The sequence below is a fragment of the Protopterus annectens genome, chromosome 15.part0 (genome assembly GCF_019279795.1).
Source record: "Protopterus annectens isolate FY-2018-M chromosome 15.part0, PAN1.0, whole genome shotgun sequence".
NCBI classification, from domain to species: Eukaryota; Metazoa; Chordata; order Ceratodontiformes; family Protopteridae; genus Protopterus; species Protopterus annectens.
The window spans coordinates 681,161,051-681,180,894 of record NC_056749.1 but is presented as its reverse complement, the minus strand read 5'-3'; the positions used below and the strand labels follow the sequence as shown (position 1 = coordinate 681,180,894).

Below are 19,844 nucleotides of genomic sequence, written 5' to 3'. Positions count from 1 at the left end.
TCAAACCCTGAGCTGTTGGACATGCTCCACTTAAAGAAATCCCAATCCCTCAGAGCCACACACTCCAGGGATCTAAACCTTGTCATCACAATGAACAAAACATGCTGGAGGGATAGGTTCCTGACCCAGAGACTCCCCATACTCTGGAATAGACTGCCCATACATGTCAAGCAGAGTGCCTCATTGGCCCTCTTCAAAAGGAACCTTGATGATTGGATGGGAGATAGGAAATTCACCCCAGGGATCATGTCATTCACCCTGCTAGACAGGGGTACAGAGAAGTAAATATTGTGGGAAGAAATATCCAGGGAATTGTTATGGCTAGGCTTGCATAGGCCCTAGGGCCGATAGCCTAATACCAACCTATGAACCTATGAACCTATAATCAAAAAGTTGAGAAAATATGGGACAACTGAGATGCTGCAAATAACTGGACACCCCTCCAAAACTGATGAAAAGACAAGATGAAAACTGGCAAGGGAGGCTGCCAAGAGACCTACAGCAACACTGAAGGAGCTGCAGGAATTTCTGGTAAGTATTGGTTGTGTACTACATGTGACAACAATATCCCATATTCTTCATATGTTTGGAATATGGGGTAAGGTTGCAAGACGGAAGCATTTTCTTACACAGAAAAACATCAAGTCTCCCAAAAGCATGTGGGAAAATGTGTTATGGTCTGATGAGATAAAGGTTAAAATTTTTGGCCATAATTTCAAAAGGTACGTTTGGTGCAAAAACAACTCTTCGCATCACCAAAAGAACACCATCCCCACGGTGAAGCATGGTGGTGGCAGTATCATGCTTTGGGGTTGCTTTTCTTCAGCTGGAACTGGGGCTTTAGTCAAGGTGGAGGGAATTATGAACAGTTCCAAATACCAGTCACGTTTGGCCTAAAACCTTCAGGCATCTGCTAGAAAGCTGATGAAGAGGAATTTCACCTTTCAGCATGACAATGACCCGAAGAATGCATCCAAATCAACAAAAGAATGGCTTCACCAGAAGAAAATTAAAGTTTTGAAATGGCCCAGCCAGAGCCCAGACCTAAATCCAATAGAAAATCTGTGGGGTGACCTGAAGAGGGCTTTGCACTAGAGGTGCCCTCGCAATCTGATAGATTTGAAGCACTTTTGCAATGAAGAGTGGGCAAATATTGCCAAGTCAAGATGTGCCATGCTGATAGACTCCTACCCAAGAAGACTGAATGCTGTAATTAAATCAAAAGGTGCTTCAACAAAGTATTACTTTAGGGAGTGCACACACAACAAAGTATTAGTTTAAGGGTGTGTACACTTATGCAACCAGCGTATTGTATGTTATTTTTTATATTTTTTCCCCCTAACAGATTGTTTTTCAATTGCATTGTACAGGTTATAGGTCACATTAAAGGTGGAAAAAGTTTTGAAATGATTTATTGTGATCTCATTTTTTTATATCACAAAAACCTGGCATTTTAACAGAGGTTTGTACACTTTTTATACCCAGTGTATTACAGGAATGCCGCTCAAATATTAAAGGAACTCCATTCAAATAACTGTTATTTGAATTAAGACAGCATTTGAATAAGTCAGATTTGATCAAAATGACGACTAAATTACTTTTTTAGCAAACTTTAAATAAACAAATAACCTATTCACTTAAAACTCCTAGAGTTCAGTCTAAAGTATGTTGACTTTCAAAAATTACTGATTCATAAATGAAGTAATAGCCAAGAATAAAACCCACACAACAAGCCTGATGGCAAAGAGGCAGGACATCTGATCTGTGCCACTTGCAACCCAAGTTTTAGAACAGACTTGGGACACTTGTAGGTTCAGCAGGAAGGGACAATATAAAGTTGGCTAATGGCCAGCTCTCCTAATTCATTCGAATGGGAAAGAGACTACCACTCCTTGTGAGACCTTTTATGCAGACCAGGAGGCTCACATGTGGCATACCAAGTTAGAGGGAACAGTGGCAACATCACTTGATTTAATGTTTCTCCCAGATAAGGACATGCACATGAAGGTTCTCATTGTAGCAGTTCACTACATCCCATCAAACTCATTCCATGGACATTATAAGTGAGTACAACAAATCTGACATTCTGAGGAGTGAAGATGTCTATCTGGAAGAGAGTTGTATTTGGTGGTAGCTTGTTAAAGAGCCACTGGCAGTCCGAGCACTGGATGGCTTTAGCAACTGAAGAACAGCAGAAAGCTAAATAGACATCAGGGAAGGTGCCAACATACACTCAGACCAGGGCAGCCATTTTTAATTGTCTAAAATGGTCACTACAGTGGATGGCAGCTATCATTTTTTTTAAAAAAGATTGCTTAAATATACCATCTACTAACTTTATTATCAAGTTAGAGCCTCAGTTGTGAGTTTGTGTTTGAAATTATCTCAGCAATAGTTGTAAAAATGCAGCATTTTCTGCCCGGAATGCTTTGGACTAATTACTGCATATTTAGTCTACTCAGCTATACTAGTCAGAAATGTTTTTTCTGGCTCCTTATTTACTCATGATGAGGAAGAAGCTCCTTAGTCGTTTTAGTTTCAAACACCAAAAGCAGCTTGCATTTTCAGATCAGTGGACCAATCAGCTTTAGGATTTATGATGTTAGTCACTTGCAAAGATACAGCAAATTCTGTTTTAACTTTTGCAGCACCTAAGCATTAGAATCTGGGAAACAATGTAAGGAAGCCTTGCTGGGTCAGTTTGGGCATTCACAGGGGCTTAAAGCAAGGACAATGAAATTAACCTGGTGAAACAGCTGAGGAAGACATTGGAGACTAAAATGTTGTATAAATGTCTACTTTACTTTTTACAATAAACATGGATGGGGCTCTGCATTCTAGGATCACTCATGAAAATATGAAGTTGTGCCTATTGGTTTAATTTTGATAAGTAATAAATAAATAAAGATACATTTCAAGAAAACATATGGAACTAAAAGCATAACCAGCCTTATATTTCTGTCTGAAAATAACGATTGCCATAAGTCAACAATAGCAGCGTAGAAACTATGATATACTCAGAAAGCCTAAATGTTGAAAAGTTCCTGTCCTTTTAATTCTTTATTTTTTATTCCTTTTTTATTTTACCTTATTACTGCTACATTACTGTCACATAAATGCATGGCTGCTACCCACGTGTTCTTCCTTCCTCACTACAAGATGTCATCTTACCTTTGCAACCACATCACTACAACATTCTGGCCAATGTAGTCCACATTCTTTGTGTGACCATACTATCCCCTTTTTTAACTTAACTGAAGAAATACCCACCTCGGACATAAAACATTTTACATTAACTGTGTGGTATAGTGGCTGTTTGTTGCATGACATCTGCCCAATAATGTATTAGAAATGCTGTATTTAATAATGCATACATCTTAGCCAATATAGTAAAGTACCTAGAAGAGGTGCACATAATAGAGTAAATATGGTACCTGCACTAGCTTAGGCAGTGTGAATCTCATGATGGACAACCTGTGAGTGTGAAACCTTGTTTCAAGGAAGGATAGAAAGCATATGAATTTAGGAAGATTACTTTTTAGGAAGAGGAGCGGATACATGGAGTGATGACTTTTTCTGTGGATAGAACTTGTTGAAGCCTGAGGAAGGATCCCAAGGACAGCTGCAAGCTTCAGTGCAACTCACAGTTGCAGACTTACTGAAGTGGATGCAACAGTTGAGCTTGGACCTGGACAAAGACCCGACATTCAGTCAGTGATTGGTGAAGAACTACATCCTGTGGCATTAATCTCTAATTTAGCATATGATGTTATAATGGGTCAAGACTTTAGTTGTTTGAAGGCACTATGGAAATTATGGTGGGAGGGAGCACAGTTACTCTGTGTCCTGAATATATAGTAAGTAAAAATAGGCCAGGCAGCAGTAGCCTGAAATAGTATTAAGGACACACAGTCCTGAATATATTCCTAGTAAAAATGGGGAGGGTGCAGTCTGACACTCTGTTGAAAGAATACAATCCTGATAAAAAGGGATAACTGCAGAAACTTCAAAAGGGGGTAGAGGCTGGCTGTGTTTAAAAGTAGGTATTTAGAAACTCAGAAAACCCAGTTAAGTTAGTGAAAAAAGCTGGTAAAGACAATGACGGAGATTTCTCTTAGTTAAAATTTCAATAAAAGATGGAAAAAGAAAATGGAGCTTGAACAGACTCTTAGGTTCCCCTGTACTGTCAAAGCAGTGATCGTAGGTTCCCCCGTACTGTCAAAGCAGTGATCGTAGGTTCCCCCGTACTGTCAAAGCAGTGATCGTAGGTTCCCCCGTACTGTCAAAGCAGTGATCGTAGGTTCCCCCGTACTGTCAAAGCAGTGATCGTAGGTTCCCCCGTACTGTCAAAGCAGTGATCGTAGGTTCCCCCGTACTGTCAAAGCAGTGGACTAGTCAGAAGCAGGACTCTCAGCAGCAGATTCTTAGAGGTAAACAGAATATAGAAGTCACTGAAGTAAAAGTAAAAGAATTGTTAGAACCACTTGATAAAAAGAAAGTCACTAGCATAAATTTGCTTTTGTGGAGGAAGGGCTAGGAAGAAGACATACCTCTACTTGTATTCTTAGGTAAAGAGGCCACATCCTCTACTTCATATTAGTGTATTGATGAAAGTAATGCTGACTTAGCAGATTTTAAGGAAACTTTACAAATGTCTAACAAGGGTAACACATTGAGCAGGGCTAGAAAAAAAAAAAAAAAAAAAAAAAGCATAATCAGACTGGTAGACAAATCAGAGGAGTGGGTTGATCTCATCCCAAAACCATTTTTGATCTAAAAACTGACTTGCTGTTTAAGGTAAGTGAGGGCAAAGATGGAGTAATGAACTAACAATTCAAAAGCATTTTGCTACACTTAGTGAAGAACATAGCGCACAACCATATTGTAGGGTGACACGTAGGGGCGGGAAAAAATCTAGAATTTTAGCTGGATTTTATTGACCTGGTATGATGAAAGGCATTGAAAACTTCCCTGCACCCTGCTCAGAATGCCAAAAGATGACATCACATCTTGGGTCCAGAAGTACACTGACACCTACGAAAATAGGTAAGGAATGTATGCTAAGAACATAACAGTTGCAACAGAGAATATAGGATAAAACACCAGACTTAGCAAATTCAGTTCAGCTCAGCTCTGACATCATTAGTATTAATTTCCCTTGCTGAAACTAGGTTCCTGGAAAAATGGCAAGGATCATCTGAGGTAATACAGCAAATGAAGTAACCTACAAAGTATGACAGACTGGTAAGAGAAAATCAGAGCAGCTATATCACACAAATGTGTTAAAACCTTAAAAGGAAGTTGAAGCTTCTGCAGTTCGATTGGAAACTGAAATAAATACAAATAGCATGTTTTCTGACAATACTATTCTTGCTGATTGAGTAGATACAACATTTTTAAGACTCACAAAAAGAAGTAAAATTGTTCTTACTGAGGAAATAAGAGGTCTGTTCAGCACTGCCTGGAAGGAAAAAGTAAGTACAGCATTGCATGGAATTTGTGCTGGGAAGAAGATGAACTTAAAGCTCTCCAGGGAATCAGAGACACTAAGAAAAGCAATAAGCGAGGAAGCACATTTCCTGGATATTCTAGATTTAGCCAAGAGAAAATGGGCTATTTTCCTGACCCTCAAAGCCATGAAAAAGATGGCATTCTTCCCTCCGTGTAGGTCACATCAACATTAATGTAGATGGGATATCTGGAGCATACAACCTATTTAAGTATGCTCAAAGCAATGGTTCTGCACTGCAGTTGCTATTTGATGTATGAGAATTTCTGCAAAATATAATAACGTGAGATGTAACAATACATATATGATAGCTAATATGGTAAAAAATCTAGATGAAACACAGATAAGGGGTACATATGGTACTTGCACTAGCTCAGGTAATGTACACTACATTTCCTTTTCATTAAAAGCTAAGCCATATAAATCCAGATCACCACTGGTATCATCAATTCTTTGCCAAATCTTAGCTACCATTAAGTACCAGAAAAGACAATCTGATTTATTGACGTGTCACAGTGTTTTTCATTGCCCACAATTTAGAACTGATGAATCAAAGTGCAAGCTGCATAAAATATACATGAAACTATGTCATCAGCGGTATTATCTACTGCTGAAAGAAATGCCATTCAATGTCCAAGTTCGTCATTCCCCTATCCCACGCTCACCTGGTCACTCGACCAGCAGTAACAAATACTGACCACAGAAATCATGTGCCTTTTATTTGTTTGCTTATTTTTGTTTACCATTATGGAAGCAGCACAGATTTCTTTCCAACCTATACATTTGTCATACCCAGGATACAATCCTCCCCATTTACAACCCTATCCTGATGGCATCTGTGCTGCCTCATTCTGCAAATTACCTACTCATATCCTGGCTAGTGGAAACGCCATCAGCACTCACCACTGCTTTCCATTAATCTGTGAGTTCTTCCCATCACCTGTACCAATATCAGTCTATTAGGCTTAGCTGCTTGTGGGTAGGTTCACTATCTCATTTCATTTTTTAACTGGCAAAACAAGTGCTTTCCATATATTTTGTCACATACGTCCTGTCCTGTGCATCTAGTTCTGATGCTGGGAGCCCTTTGTTCTGTCCCTTTTTACTTCTATCATCTGTGTTTTTGTTTGTCAAAACTGTTTTTAGAGAGGGCTGCTAGCTGTTCCACACTCTGCTTCTTGTTCTTTCATAACTAGTAACAACATTGGGTTAACTAACCAATAGCTGCTAACACTGTGCAGTTATAGTCCTTGGTTTTGTGACCATATCCCAAATGCAGTTATGACCCAACATAGAACTGGTGGGTATACCTGTATATAGTGCAATATAATGTGGCAGCAATAAATGGCCATATGTTACTCCTTCACTATGACTATGACTATGATTTTCTCTCTGATCATTCAAGAAAAACACAGCCCAGCCAAGGGGATATGTAATGTAGAGTTCAACAATTTATATGTTACATTCTTGTTTTGCTGAGGAGCATCCACTTTCTGAGTCATTCACTCACTCACTTTCTCCCTTTGTATGTGCTGATTAAACTCACATTAGAGTGACTCACATATAGTTGAGAAAAGTTCATCAATTTTAAAAGGCCAACAAGTAACTGCACATGGCCTGGGATAGATATAATCCTGAAACATACAAAGAAATTAAAAATGTTTTTGCAAGGGGATCTCTCCTGCATCCTCCAAGTGAAGGGGGCTGTGCACCTCACATTCCCTGCTAATTATATACACCAGCATTGAGATAAGGTAAAACTGGGGAAAGGTTGATATTTACCAGCCCCAGCACTACAGTTATCTTGCACCACTACTGACAGTTTTCCGGTGTATATATTTATATTATAGCCCCTTCATGATCTATCTGCTCTTCTAGTTAGGGGCAATAATTTACATATTAAAGAGCATCATCACCATAAATATTCTTAAGTCTGGAGAGACGGGGTAATTACTTAGCCTACTTGATATCCGACCTATCATAAGTGAATGTGCAGTGACTTCAGTAGACTGGAGGACTCCACCTAATCTCAAAAATGTTCATGCATCCAGCATAAAGAACATATATAATATTTTTGTATGTGTGCATGTGTATGATGGAAAATGTGTGTAAGTCTTAAAATGTGTTGTAAGAATTTATACTGCAGTAGGGAGTTTGGAAAGATTTCCACAGCAATTAGCTAAATCACAAGTGTTACCTGCCAGTTACTATAATACAAAAGGGAGTAGCTTGGAGGGCCAGATTAATTCCTCATAAGGAAGATCATTTGAAGGAAGTCATGTATCTGAAGGAAGATGAGAAAGTGTGTAGTGTTACAAGACAGCCTGTAACCTGCAGCGAGTGTAAGAACAAAACACTATTATTAAAAATTTACAAAGGTACCATTTACATTTTTTTAAACTTTAAAGCCAAGTTAGCTAATATTTTCATTAGTGGATCCCTGAATAAACGCATGTCTTTACATCTGTCTTGTCTCTTGTGTTTCTTTGCACTTAAATCAACTAAAAATAGCTGCACGGCAGAGTGAAACACTGAACTAAAACTAAAAACCGTGCATTCACAAAGCGAATAAAAATTGTGTGTTTTCTTTTTTTTTTAATTAAAAGTTTGGTCGTCTTCTTCTCTTTGCTACTATTCTGTTTTTAGTTTCTTTTTGAACTTACACTGTAGGAGAATTGGGTAGCTGACCAGAAACTTGACAGTTTTTAGCTCTCCACAGTACCTCTGCTGTCAACTTTAAACCATGTTTGTCCTACAAAGTCCCTACCATACTGTGATTGTTGTGTTCCTACCATAATTAACTCGTGTTCCCATTCATGGAAGAATTAATGGGGGGAATCATGGAGTTGCATGAGGGAGCTGACCAAAGGCTGGAGCAGCTGCTACTACAGCTGATTAGACTGGACAAGATGACTGCCAACCACCAAGGCTGTGTCAACTCTAAAGAAAACAGCCCAGGATGATGACTTGAAATGTTATTTATTGACATTTGAATACCATGCCACCACAGAGAATTAGAGCCATGCAGACAAGACAAAAATCCTACCTCAGCTTACAAGAGAGGAATAGAAAATGAACATGGACGTGAATCAGACAGATTGCACTGACTATGATAAACTTAAGAAGTGTTAATTGGGGCTGATATTAACATATGTACAAGCAATAATATTTAATAGCTGGACTTTTGATATGCATTAACAGATAAGAGCACAGATGCATGCCTTAAAGCATATTTTAAAATCTCTCAGTTGAACTTAATTGGAACAGCAAAACAAAAATATTAGAAATTTTAGCAGTAGATAGGTTTAAAAGAGCTTTGCCTATTAAAATAATAAAGTGTAATCTAAAAAAGGAGGAGAGGCAATGTACTTAATATTCCTAGCCTTGGATGCATTGTACTGACTTTTCTTGTAATTGCTTGCTATTTTATCTGTAATGTAACTATCTGTATTATAATATGCAGCATGTTTAAAGAATGGCTGTGCTTCTAAAACCTCCTTGCATGTTTGTATAACTCATGTATATAGTTTTTACATCTGCTGCTAAAGAAATGCTTTAAATTTGAGTGTGATATTCATTCTCTACCCGCTTGATCTAGATTGTGGCTGAACAATGGTAATTGACCAGCCCATTTACCTGGTAAACAAATAGTAAATAAATAAAATAAAGTGATCCTGAGAACTGTGATAAGCTAACAAATTAGCAAAATGCATGCTTGTTCAACTTATGTATTTTTTACATCTTCTGTTAATGTTAATGAAATGCTTACAATTTGAGTGTGATATGATTATTTTCTTTGTATTTGTTCTCTGCTTGCCTGGCCTTAGATCATGGCTGAAAATGGTCGTTGTAACAGCCCATTTACCTGATAAACAATTGTTAAATAAATAAAATAAAGTGATCCTGAGAACTCTGATAACTAAGATAACTAATAAATTATCAAAATGTATCAATAACACAATGTTTAAAAAATCTCTGCTTCTGTAGTAACCTCCTTTTGTAAAACAAAACACAGCAGACAAAGTGTTTATTTTCTTCAGGTGTGGTGGAGTGGGTCACATTGCTAACATCGGTACTGTTAGTACTGGATAAAATTCTGCCAATAAGAATGTAAAAAAATGAAACATATATGGTACATGAAAAATGTAATTATGCAGTATGATGGACCTACCACTATGACAACTGAGTCAGCCCTTTATCACTATATTACAACTGAGCTGGCAAAATGTACTGTATTTTTCAAAGGAAGGGAAGTTCAAGTTCTGCTAGATTTGGAAGCATGATTCCTCTTTCAAGCTTCCACTAGCACTACATATGGTGGTATATTGCCATTAGTCACCACTGTGGCATATGTGGAGTGGCGAGTAGTTTGACAGGATTATCCACACCTGTCCCATGTGGAGGAGACTATGGCCCTTACTATAAGAAGGGTGGTTGTGAGGCAGGAAGGCAAAGATGCTGGCCTTTCTTGCAGAGAGGAGGAGAATTGTGAAAAGACATTTAAGTTGTTGCCTATAAATAAAGACAGAGAGATATGGAAACTTGGGATTCTCAGTGAGATTGACAATGGAATTTTGGACAGCTGGGACCAAAGCCTTAGACTGAAATTTCCTACTAATGGTGAGTCCATGAAGTGCAGACAGTGTATAGTGATAATGAACTGATTATGAACTGTATACATAAATAAAGCCAGGGCAGTTTAGTTTTATTTTAATTACATGGTAAATTTTGCATGCCTTGTGAAATCCTTCTGGAAAAGATTTTTAGGTCAAATCCAGTAAAAGTAGTTCTAAGTGTAAATCCTTGAGTCTACTGATTTTTCTTAAGGAAATAAACTGAATATGTTTTAAACTGTGATGCATGTATAATATAAATACTGCATGTTTGAGTATTTAAATATGTATATATTCATATACACATACACACACACACACACGTGTGCATGCTCGTGTACACACACGCACTGATGCTCTCTCAGGCATTGAATAAACAAATGGAAAATGTTTGAAATTCACATAGTGAACTAGTATAATGCTGAAACTGAAAGGAAATGGGAAAAATTATGTGTCTGTAGGAAGTCAACTGTCCCTGCATTGTTTAGGTGCCCATAATGCAAGAATTTTAGCTTGAGAGTCATATAGCTTCGGAGAACCTGAAACATTAAAAACAGTTTTTCCAGTGAGTCATGATGAACAGTGAGCACTGTGTCCTCAAGAGTAGGTCAAACGTTCTGGCCTTTGACACATTTTGGATGGATCATGGGAGGTTGCTTACATGTGTTTATAGATTTAGTATATGACCATGTGTCCCAGAATGCTTTACGGTAGCTACTGCAAAAATTGAGGGTCCCAGCGCCACTGTTGTATACCATCTGTTCCTTGCACTTGCAGAGCTACAAGTGGGTCTACATTCTTGATGTTAAGATGAATATGTTGGAGGACAGTGTAGTAATCTCCCAACAGTGTGCCTTGTCTCATATCCTGTTCATTGTTTTCATGGACAAGATATCAAGCTGCAGCAAACATGTGGTGGATCTATTTAGGGGAAGTTGTGTATCATTTTAATCTGCATATGACGATGTCCTCTTGGCCAGAACTGAATGGCTATCCAGCATGAGAGTGAAGTACATGGGCTGAAAATTAGCATATCCCAATGACAGGTCATAACCTGCTCCTAGAAAAGAGTGCTCTGTTCCCTGCTGTTTGGTCAGGAGAAGGTAAAGCAAACTGGATGATTCTCTATCAGATAAGTGTAACAGTGACAATACTGCAGTCACTATATCAGACTGGGGTGCTGCAGAACCGAGAACCAAGTCCTAGACAGATGTTCTCAGCTTATAGGCCATTCTGTGTCCCATTCCTCCCTTGAGGTTATTAGCTTAGAGTATGAATAAAAATAATCAGATAATGGATACAAATGATAGAAATGCATTTTCTTCACAGGAAAGCTAGGCTCACTCTTCATGACAATGTGTGTCAGTCTTTGTAAATCCCTGAGTAGAGAAAGCACTCCTCTATCCTGAGACAAATCAGTTGAGGTGGTTTACCCAGCTTGTTAGGATGTCCCTTGAGTGCTTCCAGCTACATATAATCCTCTATGTTGAGGCCCAAGGGATACATTCAGGACAAACTGGACAGATTATATATGTTAGCTTTTTTGGGAATTTCACAGATTGAGACAATGATTATAACTGGGGGAGATATTTTATGTTTTTATTTTGTACTTATTTAACATATGTTTATAGACAGAAGTCAGATTTTCCCTGATAAATTTATTGCTACCACAATGCACCCTAAGACAAGTAATTTAGAAAATGTATGGATGAATGATTACCTTACTGCAAAGATGAAATATGATTCTGAAATAAGATGGAAGGAAACTTGAATTGTCACATAACACAATCTGAAATGGCAAAAAAAAGCACGAGTAACTTTACACTAAGCTACGATTGCACTCCTTCACCAACAATAAATGGGCAGACTAAATGTAAAAAAAAAAAACTTCAAATGATCCTAAATCTCAGGGGGAAAAAAAAATGTTTCTTGATGCCTGATTAACAGCTGGACAATTAACTGTTAGCTCATTCAGGTGTACTGATCCTTAATTTGTACAGGAAGTTCTGTTAAGTAATACTGTGAGACTGACATTATGAGCTAAGAAATGTTCCCATTGCATAATACACTATCCAAAGTATATGCACACTGGAAACTGACCACCAGCAAAGAAAAACAACATGTATTCTTGAGTACAAGTTTAAGTACTTTTGTCCTGTATATTTAAACAGACCATCAGAAACAACCTAGTTTTACTTTCTCCCCACATAGATGTTGTGGAGCTGTATGTACTCACCCTTCTACTTCAGAAACATATGGTAATGCTGTGTTTTATTTTTAGAACTGAAAGTCTTCTGAACAGGACTCACAGTGATTGCTCGACAGACTCATATGCTCATTGTGTGAGAGAAAAACAGACAATTTCAAAGGGCTTACCTTCCCTTTCCAGAGTACAGGGGTGAAATGTACAGCCCCACATCATCTGTGCAGTGAGTCACTTCCCAGACTTTGGACATAATAATTACTAGCTTCTGAAGAAGTCCAATTGAATGTACATGACAAAAGCACTTAAACATGCACTCAAGAACAAACATTTTTATTTCCTGGTGAAAGTGCGTGCATACTGTGGTTTTGGGATTTTTTGCACACCTTTGGATTATTTCTTGGTTTTGTGTGTAATTCACCATGTTTATATAATAAATTATAACACTGTTAGCAGGAATGTTTAATAAATTTATTGTACTCTGCCCTGACTTTAGTTCATGACCAGACCTAGCTCTTTTTGTACATAAAATCCCATCCCCTCCTCCACTCTAGGTTTTTTCAGCAGCCTACTGAATTGATCTACTTCCTAGTTGCAATACATGTTTTGTATTCTTGCCACATATTTACTAATTCTCCTGCCAGGTCAGATCAGCAGGGTATTCTAGCTACTTATGTTTTTGCTAATTATGACTCCCTGTTAATTATGGTAACATGATCGCCGCTTATTATCAGCAGCTGTTTCTTAATCGACCTACCTGGTTTGATTTTTCCCTTATCACATTCCTGCTAAAGCAATGTTTGCTGGGCTCTGCCCTCTTCCAGCCCTGATAAGAGAATGCAGATCTTGAAGCACCCTTCTTACTTTAACATATATAAGTAAATAAATAGGCAAATAAATACGTAAATGAGACGTTGCTAAGACCATAACATAGTATGATGAACATTTTGCTGATATCAATGAAAATCTATATTTGTAGATAATAAACCAACATTAAGGGAAGTGGGAAGGGAAATTGTTCTTTATATACTATAGTTTTATGAATTTTCATAAGGCATTAGTTATTCTGATGCCAGTCCATAAGACAAGATACCTAGGATACAAACCTTCAATTGGTAATGGTGGTGGGTGGGATGAGAACATGACAGTGTGTGCTTTCTTGCTTTCTTTCATTCTTTATTTTCCTTTCTCTCTGTCTCTCCTCAGGGTGTGTGTAGGGGTGTTCTTACAACAGCACCTCTTAGTGAGACCTGAGATACTGATTTGGAAAGTGAATTAGCAGTGGGGGAAGTGCTAGTGCCTTATGATTGATGGATGCATGTATTTGAGATCAGCCAGAGTCCTTCAATCTGTCAGAACCACTACACATCCACTTAGGATAGGTGTGATATTCAGCTAAAGTAAGTAATTTCCACATACTCCCCAGACTTAGGGCATTTATGATGGCACTCCAATATCACAATAACTGTCCATAACTAGATGAGTGACTAGATCATGAGGGGGATGTAATCAGAAGCCAGAAGAAAGCTGAGCTGTCAAAAAGCTTGGTGCTATAAAACAAAAGATAGAATATTTTGACAATAACAGAAAAGTGGAAATAAAAGGTTATGACTGGCCAAGCTGACAGATCAGTACAACCTTTGAAATCTAGCAGTACTACTGCAACTCAGGGTTAAAAACTGGACTCAGGTGGCTAGTAAAGCTATAAATATAACAGACAGAAGCATGCTTTTCTGCATTCATGTCACATCTTAGCATATATCCCTCACCAGCTTAAATACCTCAGGGGTAGGATCAGAAAACTGCTGCTTGCTACCTGTTTTTCATGGTATGCAAGAACATGGATAGCTGGCTAAGTATATTATGTGCATTATTTCTCCAAAAGTAAAGGTGAACAAATCTGAATACTTTCCAGTGGAGTATTCTGACTAAAATGCAGACAGGTTTACATGCCTTATTGATGACTCATTTCATAGACTTACATTTACATCAATAATATTCGCTACTTTCTAGTACTCCCAACCTCATTAACATTACAGTGACTGTAGTAACTACTTCCTAAGTTTTAATATCACTGGGCAAACCCTTGTAGTCTGCAGTACTAAGGAACTCCTTAGTGGAGACATGTCTTGTTTTAAGTTTATAACGATGAAGTATTGACCGCTCTTTCATAAAAGTCCTTTCTTACCATTAGCAGTTCTTTTACATTCTTCTTAAATTCGTGCAGCTTTCACTTCAGCTTCGACTTCAAGATTATTTAAGCTCTTGAACCCCAGAACTGTACAGAGAGTGAAAGGCACAAACAACAAAACAAATGAAAACAAACAAGAATATATCAGAGTAATGACATGGAAGAAATAAGATAAAAAAACATAAAACAAGAGGAAATAAAAGTAATAAAATGACAGAAGGCAATAGAAAATAAAACAAATACATAAAATAAACAAATTAAAGCAAAGTGAACTGAGTTCTGAGCATCATTAAAGCAGTCAACATAAAGCAAAGGCAACTAAAATGCAAAGACAAATAAGTAAGTTTTCAGAGTACTTAAAGCTATCCAGCACAGCAGACTATTTTGGCAAACTAGGCATAAAGAACCAGAGGCAAGTTCCCTAATATACAAATGCCAAAATCAAAAATCAAAATGAACTTTTGCAACTGCTAGCAGACCTTGGGAGGCAAAGTGCAGGGATTGGGTCAGTTGGTACCAGGTCAAGAGATACTGTGTAGGAGAAATCCAAGTTGTGGAGAGTTAGAAATTCCATAAGAAATGTATAGCTGACGTGTTGTTTTAAGGGCAGCCAGTGTGGCTGCTGCAGAACAAGCATAATGTGGGGGTACCTAGACTCCCTAGGAAGTAGCTGAGCTGTTGAATATTGCACCAGCTGCAGGACCTCAAACTCACTGTCTAGAATCCCCAGGTAAAGAGCTTTATAGTAACCACATCATGAGGAGATTATGTCATGTACCAAAGAATGGAGATCTGAAAATTGAATCAGGTGTCTACCAGAGTAGTATTTCTGAAGTGGAGACAAAAGGATCTGACAACAGCTAAAACCTGATCCGTTGGTGTCAGCTTGCTATCAATCATCCCCCAAAACTGTACACTTTGGCTATGAACTGCAGCATGCTTTCATTATGGGAACCAAAATGGCATTCAGGAATCTTAACAGTGGAGCACAGGACCGCAACTGCTATCTTGTTGGTGTTGGGCTTGACCAGTTACTGATCTTCTAAACATGGTTGCATTCCAAGTCCTTAGCTAAATGCTTATCAGTTTACAAAGATTTCAGAGGGAATGACAGACAAAGCTTTGTGTTTTTAACATCTGTATTGCAACCCTCTTGACTAACTTTTCCCAGAGGTAGCAGGTATATAGTGAACAAAAGGGGGCTAAGTATGGAATCACGTGGAACACCCTAGTTTAGAAGGTAAACAGCTGAGAAATTAACTCCAGAAACTGCTCTGTAAGTTTTTTTTTTTTCAAAAATGTAGCTCATTCCAGGACTACACTAATGATGATGCATTGATGTTCCATTTGGTCAAGTAAGTGTTAATGGTCCACTGCATAAAATGCAGACAAGAGATCTAACAGGATTGGAGGAGAGTAATGAACTGAATCCCTCACAAAAAGTAAATGAATATATTTACGCATACGTTATGTATATATGCATCTATTTATTTATTAGGTAATTGTACTGGACTTCTATGACCACTTTTCATTCAAGACAATATAATGAAAAAGGATGACATATGTATGCAGAAAATATTGCAAAAGGGTTGCAAATTACATGGCTATTTAGGTTTATAAGCATGAGTAAATTTGTGATTTGAAGATCATATTAAAAAACTGATGAGAATAATGCACAGAAGTTATGTCTTTCTAATTAATTCTTCCACAAGCACAGAAAAAAAAAAAAAACGTATCAGGTGGTGGCAATGAATAAATCCACAGGGATGATTTTCTGGAAACTAAAGCTTTATTAAAGGCTTCAATATAGTGTTTTTGTTCCAAAATTCAGAACTAGAGCTGTACATATCACAAACATTTAAAATAAAGGATTAATTAAAAAAAAAAAAAAAAAAAAAAAAACAGTCACAGTTGTCTAGTGGATAATGTTGCATACAAGTGTGACAGTCTGGGAGCACAGCTAATGTAAATTAACCATGTGCTTTGTCCTAGAGCTATATTCTGGGATTATAATAGCACACACAAATTCAAAGACAGGCTGTTCCACACTATTCTGAAGCAGAGCAGTGGGAATGAACTTACTACATTTCATTTTTCACTTATTGCTTTCTATTGTGTGTGTGTGTGTGTGTGTGTGTGTGTGTGTGTGTGTGTGTGTGTGTGTGTGTGTGTGTGTGCGCATGTATGTTTATGTGAATGCATCTGTGTAAGTCTATTACTTTTCATGTAAGAAACTTTTTAGCTAATCACAAAATATCTAAAAAAAATTGTCTAACATACATTGTCTAAAATACACTTAGTCTTCTTCTTCCGGCTTTTTCCCAGTTAGGGGTCGCCACAGGGGATCACCTGTCTGCTCATGACTGGCAGTGGAGTTTTACAGTGTCGAGTTGCCATTCCAATGCCCAACCTTCCACAGAAGGCGCACACACTCACTCCTAGGGTCAATTTAGAGTGTCCAATCCATCTACAACATGTCTTTGGGATGTGGGAGGAAACTGGAGCACTCTGAGGAAACCCATGTGACCACAAGGAGGACATTCAGACTCCGCACAGAAGGCACCCCAGCAGAGGATCGAACCAGAGAACCTCTTGTCGTGAGGCAGCAATGCTTACCGCTGCACCACCATGGAAAACACACCTAGTCTAATCACATTAAATCTAAAACTTCATATACAAAAAATATTCTTCCAAACTTTTTTTTTTTTTTTTTGCAGGGAGGCAAGCAACCCAGACCCCCCCCCATGTTGGCGACAGTCACCCCCACACCCCTCTTACTAATCAGAGAAATGAGAAAACACCTCACACAGTAAATCACTGCTAGCACAAACATCTAGAGATAGATATAACATGGCAGTGGGCATTAACAAGGTATAAATACTGATCAATACTATCTTGCATTGTAAGTCCTGTAATCCAAAACCTGACAGTGATTTTCTACAGCCTTATACACTTTTTTGTCCAATATGATTCAGTCATTTGTGTTTTTGATGAAATGTGCTTTAGATAAATTGTGAAACTGCTTTTTTTCTTTTGACGAAATGTACTATCAAATGACACATACATGCACACACGCGCGTGTGTGTGTGTGTACCTGTGCAATAGTGCTACATGGGTTGGTAGGGGGAACACTAGTGCAGTTGTTCCTGCCAGGTGTCCAATTCACAGACAAGCCAAGGAATATTTAAGGAACTTTTGTACTATGTGACTCTTGCATGTCTATGAATTTCTAGTTAGCTCCATAGTGCTACTGGAATGCAATGTATGACTTTATAAGCACTGCAGAGTTAAACTTTCTGATTACCCCTCTATATATATATATATATATATATATATATATATATATATATTTTTTTTTTTTTTCTTTTGCAGCTGTGTGACCATGAATTTAATATGTTTAAGTAAAGGTGTGGGGGAATGAAGGACTTATTTTTTTATATAAATTTAGGTGGACTAAATCTTCACCTTTCTGGAGCTCATCTTTTACCCCACATAATCCTCACCACTGGCTGGATAGCAGTTTCTGGAACTTTTTATTTATCTAGTCCAGTTTACAACCATCTGAAAATTTCTGCTAGGGAGGTTAAACTATGAAGCGCTTACTAGAAAGAGGTTAAGAGAAGTGAGAAGTTATGGATGGGATGATGGAAGCAAAACAAAAAGCATAAAGGAAGGAATAAAAAATGACTGGAAGATATGTTATCATTATTTTAGAAAGTTACATACGAGTCAACACTTTCAAATAAATTTGAAGACTGAAAGATACCAAGAAGTGAGAATTCTCTAGAAAAGTCAAGATAAGAAATTTTTGAATTTTGACCTGTCTTCTCATTCACTGAAATATGAAAGTGTGGAAAACAGTTAAAGAGGCAGCATTAATAATATTGCTGAATTGAAATAATCTATAAATGTTCATGAGCCTATACCGAGTATTCAAAACTCTGGGTGAAGAATTTTATATACTGAATTTTTAATGGAAATCTTATCACACAATCACTATGGTGCCCTGAAGACTGGGGTAAGACAGATTGTTGGCAGAAGGCTCTTGCTTCCTCCTGGAGTTGGAAACTTGACAAAAAGTCACTCCATCCTACACCATGCATGGCTTCTTTACCACCTAAGATCTAATCAAGGCCTGGGTCATGTATGTCAGCTCTCCATCCCTCTATCATGAAGGTAAATTAGAAAAGCAGAATATTTTTTTTGTGTGTTTAACAAACAACTCTGTATAACTTAAAAACAAATCCGTATCACACAGGGATTGTAAAAGAGGCTCAGCATGAACATTTTGTTTCTTTTCTTTTTACAACTAATCACAGCATATAATCTTATCTGTAAAACAGACAAGTGTCTAGTTCTAAAAATATCATTCACCTCTACTCACCAAAATGTCCCTTGTAGTCAGGTGACAAGGTGGTCCTTAGTATATCAAAATCAATTAACTATGATGGACACTACCTGCTGTATTCCACTTATGTAGCTAAGTTACACAAATCCAGAATGTCCAATTCTTTAAAAAACTATTCAAACAATACCTATCAGAGTTCTAGTTGGGTTCTTGTTGTTGTTTAACTCCAGACTGGTCTACCACCATGACTATGGCTCCTACAGTCTTCCTCTAAAACCTGCCATACCTTTCTATAAGTTTACCCCCATTTCCCACATCCTATTCCTTGCTATAGTTGTTCTCAGTTCTACTATTTGATCACCATCTTTCCCATTTCTCTTCATGTCACACATCTGATAGCTCCATGCACTTGACACCTACAGTAAATATCTCCAATTCTTTGATAAAAATATTAACTTCTGAGCCTCACCCTTCTTTATCTTTCAGTAGAAAATGACTGAAGCATGATTTTATTTTTTGTGATTGTACACTATAAGATAATGGTCTTAAAATATGCAAGTCTTATTTTTGGCATCCACTGTTACACTCATTTGTTACTATTTGTACTCCTAGTATATTTATTTTGGAGCTTTTCACCAAGTGCCTCTACTGGAAAGGGGCAACCTACTGTCCAATAAAAAAAGCAAATAAATAAATAATAAAGGAGGAAATTAAGAAACTTCTGTAAAATAAAAAAATACATTATGTACATAAATACTAACATTTTTGGTTGATATGAAAAAAAAAAAAAATAATTTTAGACATTCTGTAAAAAATGATGTGAATAATAAATTACACAGCATGCAACTGACTCAAAAATATGGCTAGTTTTATGCATATAGTCTGCATTTTTTCTGAACAAACAGATAAGAAAATATGAAAATAATCAGTATCCTATGTTTTTTACCTGTTATCTTTCCATTTATTATATTACAATCTTT

The 19,844-nt window shown here is 37.5% G+C and overlaps 1 protein-coding gene across 4 annotated transcripts in view; it reads right to left on the bottom strand.

The window, feature by feature from the left end:
* FGF13 (fibroblast growth factor 13) overlaps positions 1-19,844 on the bottom strand; it is a 2,301,951-nt gene that overhangs the window by 1,168,995 nt on the left and 1,113,112 nt on the right. For 2 of the 4 annotated variants that reach the window (XM_044057538.1, XM_044057543.1), the window contains exon 3: positions 14,514-14,603. The exons of the other annotated variants lie outside the window; for them this stretch is intronic. The gene's annotated coding sequence lies outside the window, so the exon portion shown is untranslated. The remainder of the gene's footprint in view (positions 1-14,513; positions 14,604-19,844) is intronic. 4 annotated transcript variants of the gene reach the window in all.